Genomic DNA, 11,856 nt, shown 5'->3' on the forward strand with positions numbered 1-11,856 from the left:
ATATAGGCTAGCATGGCTCCTGTCCTGATATTACTAATTAGTTTGTTTCTCCTCCCACTTAGTGAGTTCCAAGCAAATGTTAAGAAGGTTCCCTCTTGAATTCTCCACCTTTCCTCTTGCTCTGTCATTGGTCTCTTGCCAACAGCGTCTCCAAATATTCTCTTCCCTGCTGCTTTTGTTTGTTTTGTTTGATTTTTTTTTAAATTTTTTTAAACTAACTGTCCTTTAACTCAGTACTTTCTCCTCTTCCACCAATTAAAAGGACTCAAGGCTTCAAAACACACTCTCGCTATACCTGAGCTTGACCTCTCTAGGGTTATTCTCCTTATTCAGGACAGCTCAGCATCCTTCCCTCTCAAAACACTGACCTGGGAATGTGCAACACAGTGTGTCGTGTTCAGCAGCCTGCCCAGTTTTCCTGTTTCTGGGTAGTTTTTGGAGGCACTATTCTGTTAACATACCAGAGCAAAGGACCTAGTAGCCTTCTGTTGTTTAATTGCTTTTTATCAATTATTTGAGAAATACAAGGGGTATTTCTCCTTCCCTTTTAATAACCTGGCCTCCCTGGATTGCTGAAGGGATCTTGAATATCAGAAGTGTGTCATATCTGAGAGGTTTATAAGGCTGTGAGATCACTGTGAACAGCAGAGAAGAAGTAGTGAATTATAGGAGAAAGGGCAGAGAAAAAGCTAGCAAACTTAAGGAGCCTGTTAGGCTAATTTAAACCACAGTTTAATTCACTTTAGGACTCTTACAGTGTTGGCTTAGAGAAAAAACCCTGCAAATTCACTGTAGTGCTGGAGCGAATGGTTCATTGTTGAACAAGAACCCGTCTAGTTTTATGACTTTGCTTCCTCCAGCCCTGTGGAAACAACCTCAGCATCTGCATGAGCTGCAGTGATGTTATTCTCACAGTGTTCATTCCCAGGGTGCTTCTCTTTTGTTGAAGATGTTTTTAACAGGACATTGGATTTTTTTTTTTCCCCCTAAGAGTAGGGTATCTGATAGTAGTTGTCAGCTTAGCACTGCTGTGTGAGCAAGGCTTCCACTAATCAAACAGGCACCAGCCGTTGTGAGTGAGCCAGACACTACCATCCACTGACTTTGTGCACAGCAGCACATTACATGAAATTTTCCAGGGGAAGCTGCTTTATTCCAACACAGTAAAATTTTTTCTCTTTATCATTAATTTCTCTTTGGGCTGCCTTTGCTTTCTCACTGGTAAAATTAATCCTTGCATTTCAAAAGAAGGTAAATACATCAGGTAATTTGAATGGGAGATCCTGATAGGGAATCTGATCAGATTGAGTTTTGGACTTCATATCTCTTGTGTTTCAGGGACACTCAGGACTGTACTTAAGTCGCTTCAAACATCATATTTTCTGCTCTCTGTGAAAGGGATGCAGTGGAAGGGGCAGGCAGGGTTCACTGTCAGGCTGTGCTGACTGCATCTGCATAGCGGTGAGGTGGCTCTTTTCTCCAGGGAACCAGATTCAGGGCCACCCTATCCAATTCTGGTGTTTTAATGGGGTTGTTGACACGTTGGAGGGAATTTACACAAAAAAAGCCATTGGCTTGCAGGTCTGTGATGGATGTCTTGGAGAGATGCTTTGTTTAGATTATTAGAGCTGGTTAATAAGTAACAGGATCACAGTCTGCTGATGCCTACGTGGGAATGAGGTCCCTGGCAGCAGCCTGCTCTGTGAACTAGAGGCAGAGCATTGATGATCTCCACTGCCATGTGATGGGTTCACCAGATCTTAGGTGCAGCCAACTACAGGAAGCGTTTAACTGCTGCATCAACTGCCTTAGGGATTCCCTGAATTTCCAACAATTATCCTTCTGAAGAGGTCTGGGCCAGATCCCAGACTGGGTGCTGGAGTCAAGTGCAGGAACGCCTGCCTGTGGCTGTGTGCCTTAGATGGCCAAAGTGCTCCTTGTTGCCTGAGGACTGATATTCCCTATGAGAATGATAGAAAACCTCCCAGGTGTAATTCAGTCCACTCCAAGCCAGGTGTCCATCGCTAACCACTGGTGCTGGGCACTCAAGAGCATAGGTACCTGCTCTTGTCTTTTGGGCTTTGGGATTCAAGGTGGGAAGACTAAAACAGTAGAGGCTATTCCTTGTCAAAAGGATCAAAATAAGCCATGTGCCTGTTACGTAGCTGTTGGGTACCATCTGCCTGCAAGTAGGCCACCAGCTCTGAGTGAGCTCTGGGTAGCCACGTAATGATGTGCAAACTGAGCATGCAGGTGACACTCACAGGTGACTAGCGAGTTGCCTCTTAATTTTAGGTGCTTGTGAAGACCACTCAGTGCTGAGGACAAGGCAGCTGGAGTTGGTGTCTGGCAGCTGAGTCCTGTTTGATTTAGGAGGGCTGAATCTATGGCTCAACTCATCAGCTGTCTGCCAGTGAAGCTGATTGATGTGTTTCTTCTGTCCTCTGTGCTCTGAGGGAATGTGGCTCTGAGAACACCCCTTGGACTGAGCCCATGGTCAGAAGAGGTGTTGGTGGTTGGATCCCAACCAGACTCTGTTAGCTCGCCAGGCAGGAAATGTCTAGCTGTGTTAGCTGGGCACAGTGCTTGAGCTTGTCAGCTCTTCCAGGAAAGACTTTCATGGCCCTAATCCAGCTTCACACGCTCCGTCTCCACACCTCTCACTAGGCCCAGTGGCCTTCAAGAGGTGCATTGAAAACCACTTGGTAGCATATTGCCATTACGCTGCTGGTTTTGGCTGTGTTCCTCTGCTCAGGTTGCACTGCAGGGATTAGGTCTGTGCAGGGAGCTGCATCAGCTCTTGGACTCCAGCAGGTGCTTTAAAATGACGTAAATCCACGTATGGGGCTCTGTGAATTGTTATAACTAAAGTCCTGGTCTGCCTTTGCTAGGATGGGCTGTGGATGTGTAAAACATAGCCCATGTTTATAAGGTCTTCGTCTTCCCTCACTAGTGAGGAAGTCACTCCCAGGAGCTGAGCTCCTGTCACTGGACACCACTGAGAAAAGTTTCTCTGATTTCTTTACTCTCCCCCATCAGACATTTGTACACACTGGTAAGATCCCTGTGAGCCTTCACTTCTCCAGGCTAAACAGTTCCAGCTCTCTTGGCCTCTGCTTGTATGACACATGCTCCAGTCCTTTAACCGTCTTTGAGGACCTTTGCTGGTCTTCTTCGGAATGTCCCTGTCTCTCCTGTACTGGGGAGCCCCAAACTGGGCACTATACCCCAGATGTGTGTCACCAGTACTGAGTGAAAAGGAAGGATCGCCTCGCTCAACCTGCTGGCAAAGCTCATCCTAATGCAGCCAAGGAGGCCGTTGACCATCCTTGCTGCAAGGGCACATTGCTAGATCATGGTCAACTTGGTGTCCACCAGGACCCCCACGGCCTTTTCTGCCAAGTTGCTTTCCAGCTGGGAGGCCCCAGTATGCACTGGTGCATGGAATTGTTTCTCCCAAGATATAGGGCTTGTTGAACTCCTTGTTGAACTTTATGAGGTTCTTGTCAGACCATCTTTCCAGTCTGTTGAGGACCCTCTGGATGGCAGCACAGCCCTCTGGTGTATCAGACACTACTGGTTTTGTATCTTACCCAAATTTGCACTCTAACCCATCACTCTGGTCATTAAGTAAGACGCTAAAGAATTTTGGCCCAAGTACAACCCCTGGATTATACCACTAATGATGACTCTAGCTGTAATTTGTGCCACTGATTACATCCCTTTGAGCCCAACCATTCAGCCACTTTTCAACCCAACTTGCTGTTTATTTATCTAGCTCTTAATTCATTAACTCGTCTATGAATATGTTATGGGAGACAGTGTCAAAACCAGATGATGCTCCAAAACTTCTCTAGTAAGGTAAGGGAACTCTGCAGTACCTCTGGTCTAACCTCCTGCTATAAGGCTGACTATGACCAAACCCACTGTTTCAGTTCCAGAATTTTTTCCAGCCTGTGATTTTTCTGGAGGTGTGTGGAGAGGCAGCAATGGAAATGGAGGTATGACAGGAGGGGGAGATAACCACACAGTGTCTTGAGGGAGAGTGATGCTCACCCATGAGAGGGCAGCTCCTCTGGCCAGGTAAGGACCGAGCTGTCCCAGAAGCAGGATGCCTGAATGAGCAACATCAGCAAGTCAGTTCCCATCAACATCTGTGGCTACATTGCTTTTCATCGTCCTGTTTTTATGAGCAAATGCCGAGTGGAAAAATCTGTTTCAGCGCAGAGCACAAGGGGGTCTATCACAATCTCGCACTTGTTTGCTGAGGGAAATAGTTTTGGGTTTATACAGAGTACATGAAAATCCAAGCTGGTGTGGGCAGCTCCTAATCCCTTCATTTTGGCCTGTAAAAATTCTCTAGAGAAAGCTGCTATTTGGCTTTCCACTGTGCAACACCTGAATGGTGTTCAGCAACTGTCTGTGGGGATGTCTGGAGAGGACCACTGTCCAGCTCCAGTGTCCCGCTCCCTCTTGTGGTATGTCTCCAGCATGGCCACACGTGCAGTTACAGAAATCAGAGCAAATATTCATATGTTCATTTTTTTCAGAGGGCTCATAAACACCAGTTCCCTGACCCTGGCCCAGTCAAAACTCCCTGTGCTCTGAGCTTGTGTAAGGCTCTAGATACTGATCTTGATGCATGCTCCTAAAATAAACATCACCTCCCTCCTCTGCCCCCCTGCTCTGGGGACCCACTGTCTTTTCTGCCCAGCCTGAGGTGTCTCAGGACTTACCTTCTCAGTCCATACAGCTGAAAAGCGCACAACTGCTCTCTGGAAATCCACTTATTGATTAAGAGCAATAGTGTCTGTCTCCTAGGGTAGGAGTGGGGCAGGAATTTGTGAAGAGTGAGTTGTAGATGTCTTATGGCTAGAGCAGGGTGTAAAAAAGCTCTATGTTGTCATGGAAAATAGGTGCCAACTTTAGGCAGAGGTTCAGACTCTCTTCCTGCAGGCTGATGCTCTGGATATGGGAGTGCTGCGTTAGCAAATAACTAGCTTCTTTTAACTGCAAATTTTTCAAGATATTTGTTTAAAAATTTGCTGCTAGTGGGAATGAAGAATTTCTTGGAAGTGAGCTAGTTAGCCAAGGCAAACACTTGCCAAGGACTGCAATGGTGATTCAGCATCTAGGTGATGAGGAGCTGCCACCTGGCACCATTCCATTCACTGGTGTAGAGGTGGCCATGGTGTCCAGCACAGGAAATGTCTTTGAGACCCTAAGAAAGACCAATTGGTCATATCTCTTATGAAACCCAATGAAATACAGGTCAAAGAAAAGCCAAGTGCGTTCATCTGGCTGGTTCTCCTTGTTTGGTTTTGTGTTCCCTGCCCTTTTTGCAGGCAGCACTATCACTTTTCTTTTATCAGTAATGGGCATCTCTCTAGGATGGCCTGGATGCCTGTGGAAATGAGATTGAGTCACAAGCACTTATGGGACCTCCATTGGAAATTGTTCTTTTCACCATTGTGATCCTAGCTCCAATTACTTACTATTGCAAACCAGCTCCTAAGATAATGTGCACTTTGTCTGGAAGACACTGGCCGCTTGTCTTGTTGTCTTCAGCTTCAGACACTTTCAGATCTTCTCTCCCCATTGTGTGCATCTGTTTTGGAGGATGGAGTATCAGTTCTGCCTGTCTCTTGGCATGATCCTGTTTGTTTCTTTGCTCTGGGACCCATGATCTGGTAGTGAGAAAAGCTCTCTGCTTCATGTCATGCATCCGAACCTCAAGTTGCTTGTTTTTCTGGTCATCTGGAGCATTGTAAACCGGATCAACCATATTGAAATATCCTGAAATACTAGACGGTTTTGGAAGACTGAGTTTAGCTGTATCACTGTATTTCAGGACCAAAGAGGAAATTGCAACTCAAATAATTCTAAATTTCAGCTTCAAACCCCTCTCCTGTTCTCCTGGCTCCAAGGAAGAACCCTAATACAGAGAGGCTCATTTTCCAGACCTACCTCAAGACAGCAGAATCCCCACAAGAATGACAAAGCTGACCAGGCTTGCCTTATTTTTAAGACACAAGGCAAGGTGGTTTTTCTGCTGCTTCATCCACTTTTTCAATTCCAGAGTCAGTTCACTTAACTTCCCTGCATCTAATCTCAGTTTAGTAAAGTTTCACAGGCTTTCCCCTTCCTTTGCCCTGATGGTGGGGGGGTTTGAGTTTCACCCAGGGCATCCTTGCTTTCAAGGAAATAATCCACTCTCACAAGCCTATATGTTGTAGGAGATTAATGTGTTAGGCCTCAGCAAAGAGCATAATACTGTAATAGTTCCAACATGAAATTTAACATATAAATTGCAGTGATTACCATTTTCTTGCCAAATAGTTCTTAATAGAAGTGGAAGGTGTTGTACATAGAATCGCTTGCAGCTCTGATCAACAAGAGAAAGAGGACTGGTAGCATCCAGAAATGAACCAGCAGACAGCAGGAACAACTGAAAATTAATAATCAGTGCAATGGATAGAGGTAGAGTTACACTGGCCATAGATGCTTATGGGATTTTGCAAGCAGTACTACAGAGCAGCATTTTCATGCATACACACAAGCAGACATAAATCCATTTACAATAAAGGTGAGTATTTTGTAATAGACAAAAGAAAAAAAAAAGTCCCATGTGTTCGATAACTCAATTTCTGGGAATGGAAAATTCTCTAAGAGGATTTAATATATAGAAGTGAAATGAACTCACTCAGCTACACTAAGAAACCATCGCTGGCTGATAGTTTGTCATGATCTGTGCCTTTCTGGTTTGCTCCACAGCCAGAAAGTCGCTGCCTGGTTTCTGCCCGAGTGCTTTTGCAGAGCAGAGATTTGTGGATAATACAGCAACAGAGCTGTCACCACTTACTTGAAATGAGGGAAGTGGGAGATGTGGGTTCAGGTACAGGCTGGAGTGCCCTGGAGTGAGGGGAAAAAAGACTCCAGGTCATCCTTAGTGCAGAGGTCAAGGATGTCACTGTCTGTCTGTCCACCTTTTGCAATTCAGTGCACAGCACAACTTGGTTTGCAGCTGCTGAGGTGTGCTAAGCAGCCTGAACCCTTGCACATTTTGGGCGGGTGAGGTAGCTGGATGTTTTTGGAAGGGCTCCTGCATGTACTTGGTGCTTCATCCCTGCTGTGCTGAGTGAAGCTGCATATTTTGGAAGAACGGATTTGGGTCTGTCTCAACTATCTGTGCAAAGGGCTGTCCCTGGAGAAGGAGGTGAGGATGCAGCTCCGTGGCAGCTTAAGCTACTAAATGCACCAAGGTAGCTGAGTGCCCTCAGGAGCTGCTGAGCTGTACTTGGAGGTGCCCACACTCATTCCCAGGGAAAATGTGGTGGAATTGGCCTTTGCTTCCCACACTGCTATCCCTGGTCTTCTCATCCCACCACTGGGATGTGCGAATTCCAGCTGTGGCAACAGCTGCAGGAGTTTGTCAAAGACCCCCTGAGAACTGTAAAATCAACTGCAATCAAGGGTTGGTTTCCTGTTTGAACTTCCATCTTCCAAATTCAAACACATCCTTCTTTCGAAGGGAGAATGAGTGGACAGTATTTGGCAGAGATCTCACCCTCAGAGTGGTGATATTTCTGTAATCCTGACAAATGTGATCTACAAAAAAAAAAAATGAGTCAGCTTGCAGTGTTGGGGAATATATTTGTCATTGCAGACAGGAGATACCTGGCATGGACAAAGCACAAAGAAACTTACCAGTGGCTGGAAATTCAGGGACTTATCTTATTTGGATATGTTGTAGAGTTTTGGGTTTTCTAGCTTGTAGTGAGGACCTATGCTGCTGGAATGCCCCTCTGGAGCATAAAGCCCTTCCTGATATTTGATGGTGGCTGCTGGGATGCTGGCTGGCTCCACGTGCCAGCTGCCTAGGGGCTTGGAGGGGAATCCTGCTCTGCCTGTGCCTGACAGCTTCACAATCCTATTTGCACTGATCTGTAGCTGCAGGTATGGGAAAAAGAGGCACTGACATTGCAGAAGGTCTGAAAAAAAATGACAATATTTAGCTGAAGATCACATCAGTATTGAATTGAGCCGGGAGAGAAGGGCCCAGGTTCTGCTGCAGAGCAGTTCTGGCAGCTTGAGAGTGGAGGCCAAGGAGGAAAGCTGCTCAGTGGCAGCAGACTTTAACCCGTTGCACTTTGCCTGGTTTTTGCTTCCCATGCAATGCTGCAGCCGCTTCTCCCCATCACTGTTTGAAAGCATGGCAGTGAGTTTTCCAGCCCTATGGCTTTGCGTGTCCTCCCCGAGCTGAGAGGTGTGACCATCTCCTCTAGTGGTTTCCCTCACTACTGCTGTTTCTGTCTGCTCTGGGCCCCAGTAGTATGTGAAGGGGATTGCTGGATCTCAAAAAAGATCATCAGATGAAGGAACCAGGAGGTAAACATCATGCTCCAGCAATTAGGATGCTCCGGTGCAGATGACAGCATGGCTCTGACCTGTGCTACAGATAATGTCCACTGAGAAGGCAAATCCCTCCCCTCCACATTGCTAATTGTTTGTGAAGAGTGATTAACAGGGAAGTAAAGTAATTCTGGAATCATCAGTACGCAATCCAAGACACCAAAAGCACTCACCTCAGCTTTTCCTGTAAGAGGTTCTGTGATTGATCTTATCAACAGAAGCACCTATGTCTATGGGAGAAGAGCTGGGAATGTACTCTCAAAGAACAAAGTTGCAGGTGCTTTTTTTTTTTTTTTTTTTTTTTTTTTTTTTTTTAGGGGGTTTAGAGCAAATAAAAGAGTAAGTAAAATGACTCATTTGCTGCTGTTGTCCACTTTTCAAAGGCAAATTTTCAGGAGGTTGTTTTTATATATGCTAATGCTAGGCCAGATGTTGATTTGTACAGGAACATTTAATTCATTTTCTGTGGAGGTGAGCTGGGTGGAGTGACCACTCTAGCTATAGAAGAGGTGTTAACTATTAGGCTTTTTTTTTTTTTTTTTTTTTTTTTTTTTAATGGGCATATTTGTTTTATGTTAAATCTCTGGGAACAGTCCCAAAATTATTAGTCCTACTGAAAACTGCACATTTTACTTCTCTTAATGAAAATTTTAAACAGAACTCAGTACATAGCGGACTGCTGGGCTACCTCTGATAACTGCAGTTAGTGCTTTTACTATTTACTGCTCCCTTCCAGGAGACACTTGATTCATCTTGTCTGTTTTCAAGAATTACTAGTACTGGCTACAGTTACTCAAATATTTTGATTAGCTAGGGACTTAATAAAGCTATTTATACCCTATTTTTTTATGGATTACTTCAACTATAGAAATTGCTTTACTAATTGATTTCAGGATAGATTTGCTTGTGTCTGAGGAATTAATGTCTGCAGTGATTCTTACATGACAAATTATTTCCAATAGTCATATTGTGCTTGGACTTAACTCTTATTTTTAAGAAGACAAATAATATGCTTGGCATAACTAACCACAGCTGAACCTTTTATTCAAAAATATGGTTCTAGCATTCTTTTAAAGTATTTTTGTAACTTTGTGTTTCTACTATTCAAATCTTTCTCTAATGCTGGACTGTGTATGAGCTAAAGTAAACTGTGCAGAGCAGATGACTGGGTATAAAGAAGAAATTTTTTACCATGAGGGAGGTGAAACACTGGCCCAGGTTTCCCAGAGAGGTGGTGGATGCTCCATCCCTGGGGACATCCCAGGTCAGGTTGGACGGGGCTCTGAGCAACCTGATCGAGCTGAAGATGTCCCTGCCCGTGGCAGGGGGTTGGTCTAGATGACCCTTACAGGTCCAACCCAACCCATTCTTTGATTCTATGTGCAGGTCATGCTAGTCTGCATGTGCTTAGTATTTCACTGACTGCTATAGAAGGAAGGCATTCAGACAGCTGTGTATCACCTCATGTGTTAGTCTGCCTTCCTTTGTTTCTCTACAGCAGCAGTATCTTTGGGATGTCCCTGATCTTGCAGTTTGTAGTGACCATACAAGACTGCTTTTTTACTAGCATGGATCTGTTGGCATCATGGCTCAAAGGGCAGCTTGGCAGCCTGTTCTCCTGCAGCTCTCCACTTTCTTCACTGTCTGCTGACACCTTTTCTGATGATGTCTGCTTTTTCTGGAGTCACCATGCAGGAATGAGCAGCTGCACATGCAGCCTTCAACACTGAATGTGACTGTAGACCCATTTTCAGCAGTCCTCTGTGATAGCTTAAAGGTTTAACTGCCTTTGTCCAGTGCCTGTGTCCCAGGTTGGTTTTTGCAAACTGTTTCTCCTAAATTAGTGGTTTTCATCCCTTGCTCTTGTGTTACAGAAATACCACTGTGCCTCTGGGGTCCTGTTTTTTGTCAGAGCTTAGCACCTCTGGGGGGCTCCTGGGATTTGCATGGGAGATTTTGACCATAGTAGTGCATTTGCTTTTCTGCTTCCCGCAGTTGTACATCTGTCAGATCTTCTTCCCTCTAATAGAGACAGGTCAGGTACGGAGCTGTGGTCAGTTCCATACCTCTTAGTTTGCCCTGGGCCAATAAAAGTCTCGCAGCTTATGTGTCAGGCTGGGATTCTTTGTCTTTTACTAATCTCCAAGAAGACTTGTGGCATGTGGGAATGCCAGCTTGTTCCCTTGGTGCTTTCTTGGAGGGTATTTGTAAGGTCACATTCAGAGGTTAGCCTGAGGTCTAAAATGGGACAGAAGTGTAACACAGATGCTTAAGTCTGAGGGTGGACCTGGTCATAATGGCTACAAAGCTTGCTGGATCCCTAAATTTTCAATGACAGAGTTATCTTGACTGCTAAAGTTTGGACTTATCTGCATGTATGAGGCTGTCCTGTCAGGTGGAATCTCACATCTGTTGTCATTCAGAGAGGGGAGAAAGTAAGTCCTAAATTTTACCAGAGTCCCTGGAATGGCCTAACCTGTTTAAAAAGCATCTGCACATATCTGAACTTATATAACACTATATTTTGGTCTCCCAGGCTGAATTCAATCTTGGATGCTGTTTCTAGGGGACACTTAGAGGGCTGACAGTTGCTGGTGCCGATGGTTTTTTGGTTATAAAGGCATGAACAGTTCCATGAACAGCACCCAGGCTCACCTTTTCTAAAAAGGTCCAGGTGCTGTGTTAGAGCTGGGCTCCCACCTCCTCGAAGACTCTCACGTGAACCTGCAAGAAACCCCTACGTCAAGAGGCAGAAACGTCAGCATCTGATCTGAATGTTTGTGGTTGCATAGTCTCCTTGGCTGTTAAATCTTCAAGTACTTTGGGTCTTTGATTTTAAACTGAACATGTGAAATTACTTTAGAGTGAGGAAGCCTTTTCATCAGGCTGGTTTTGCAGAGGTTTTGGAAAAGGTTCCCAAGAAAAGTCCTCTTTAGAATAATTGGCCCTTTTCCCTGTTGTGAGGACTTGGAGGAGGCATAAAGTAGCAGTGTCTTCCTCACACCTTATGCCTGTTAGAGATCAACCCCCAGGGACAACATCATCAAGAGTGTCCTCAGCTTCCCATGGCTAACTGATGATGCCTCATGAGGTTTCTCTGGGACAGGCGAGACACTGAAGACCCATGTGCAGGTCCCAGCCTGACACCTAACAAACATCAAGGGGAGCCTTTGACTTGTTCATTGTTCACGGCTTAATGCAAGTGAACTGCTCCCCTAGGAAAGGGAGAGAAGGAATTGCAGTGACTGCCACCAGCAAGAAATTTAAAGTTTATCTAATTCTTTAAGTTTTTCTGTTCCTCACTGGATGCATGTAGGTATCCTGCATTCAGCAAGAGAGAGATCTTCTATTTGTAAGACAGATAATTATGCAAAGAAAAGAAAAACATTTGATCATTGCTAGCTAGTCACTTTTCTAGTCTGATTAAAGCATATATATTTATAT

Source organism: Tyto alba, unplaced genomic scaffold (assembly GCF_018691265.1).
Source record: "Tyto alba isolate M040663 unplaced genomic scaffold, T.alba_DEE_v4.0 Super-Scaffold_42, whole genome shotgun sequence".
NCBI classification, from domain to species: domain Eukaryota; kingdom Metazoa; phylum Chordata; class Aves; order Strigiformes; family Tytonidae; genus Tyto; species Tyto alba.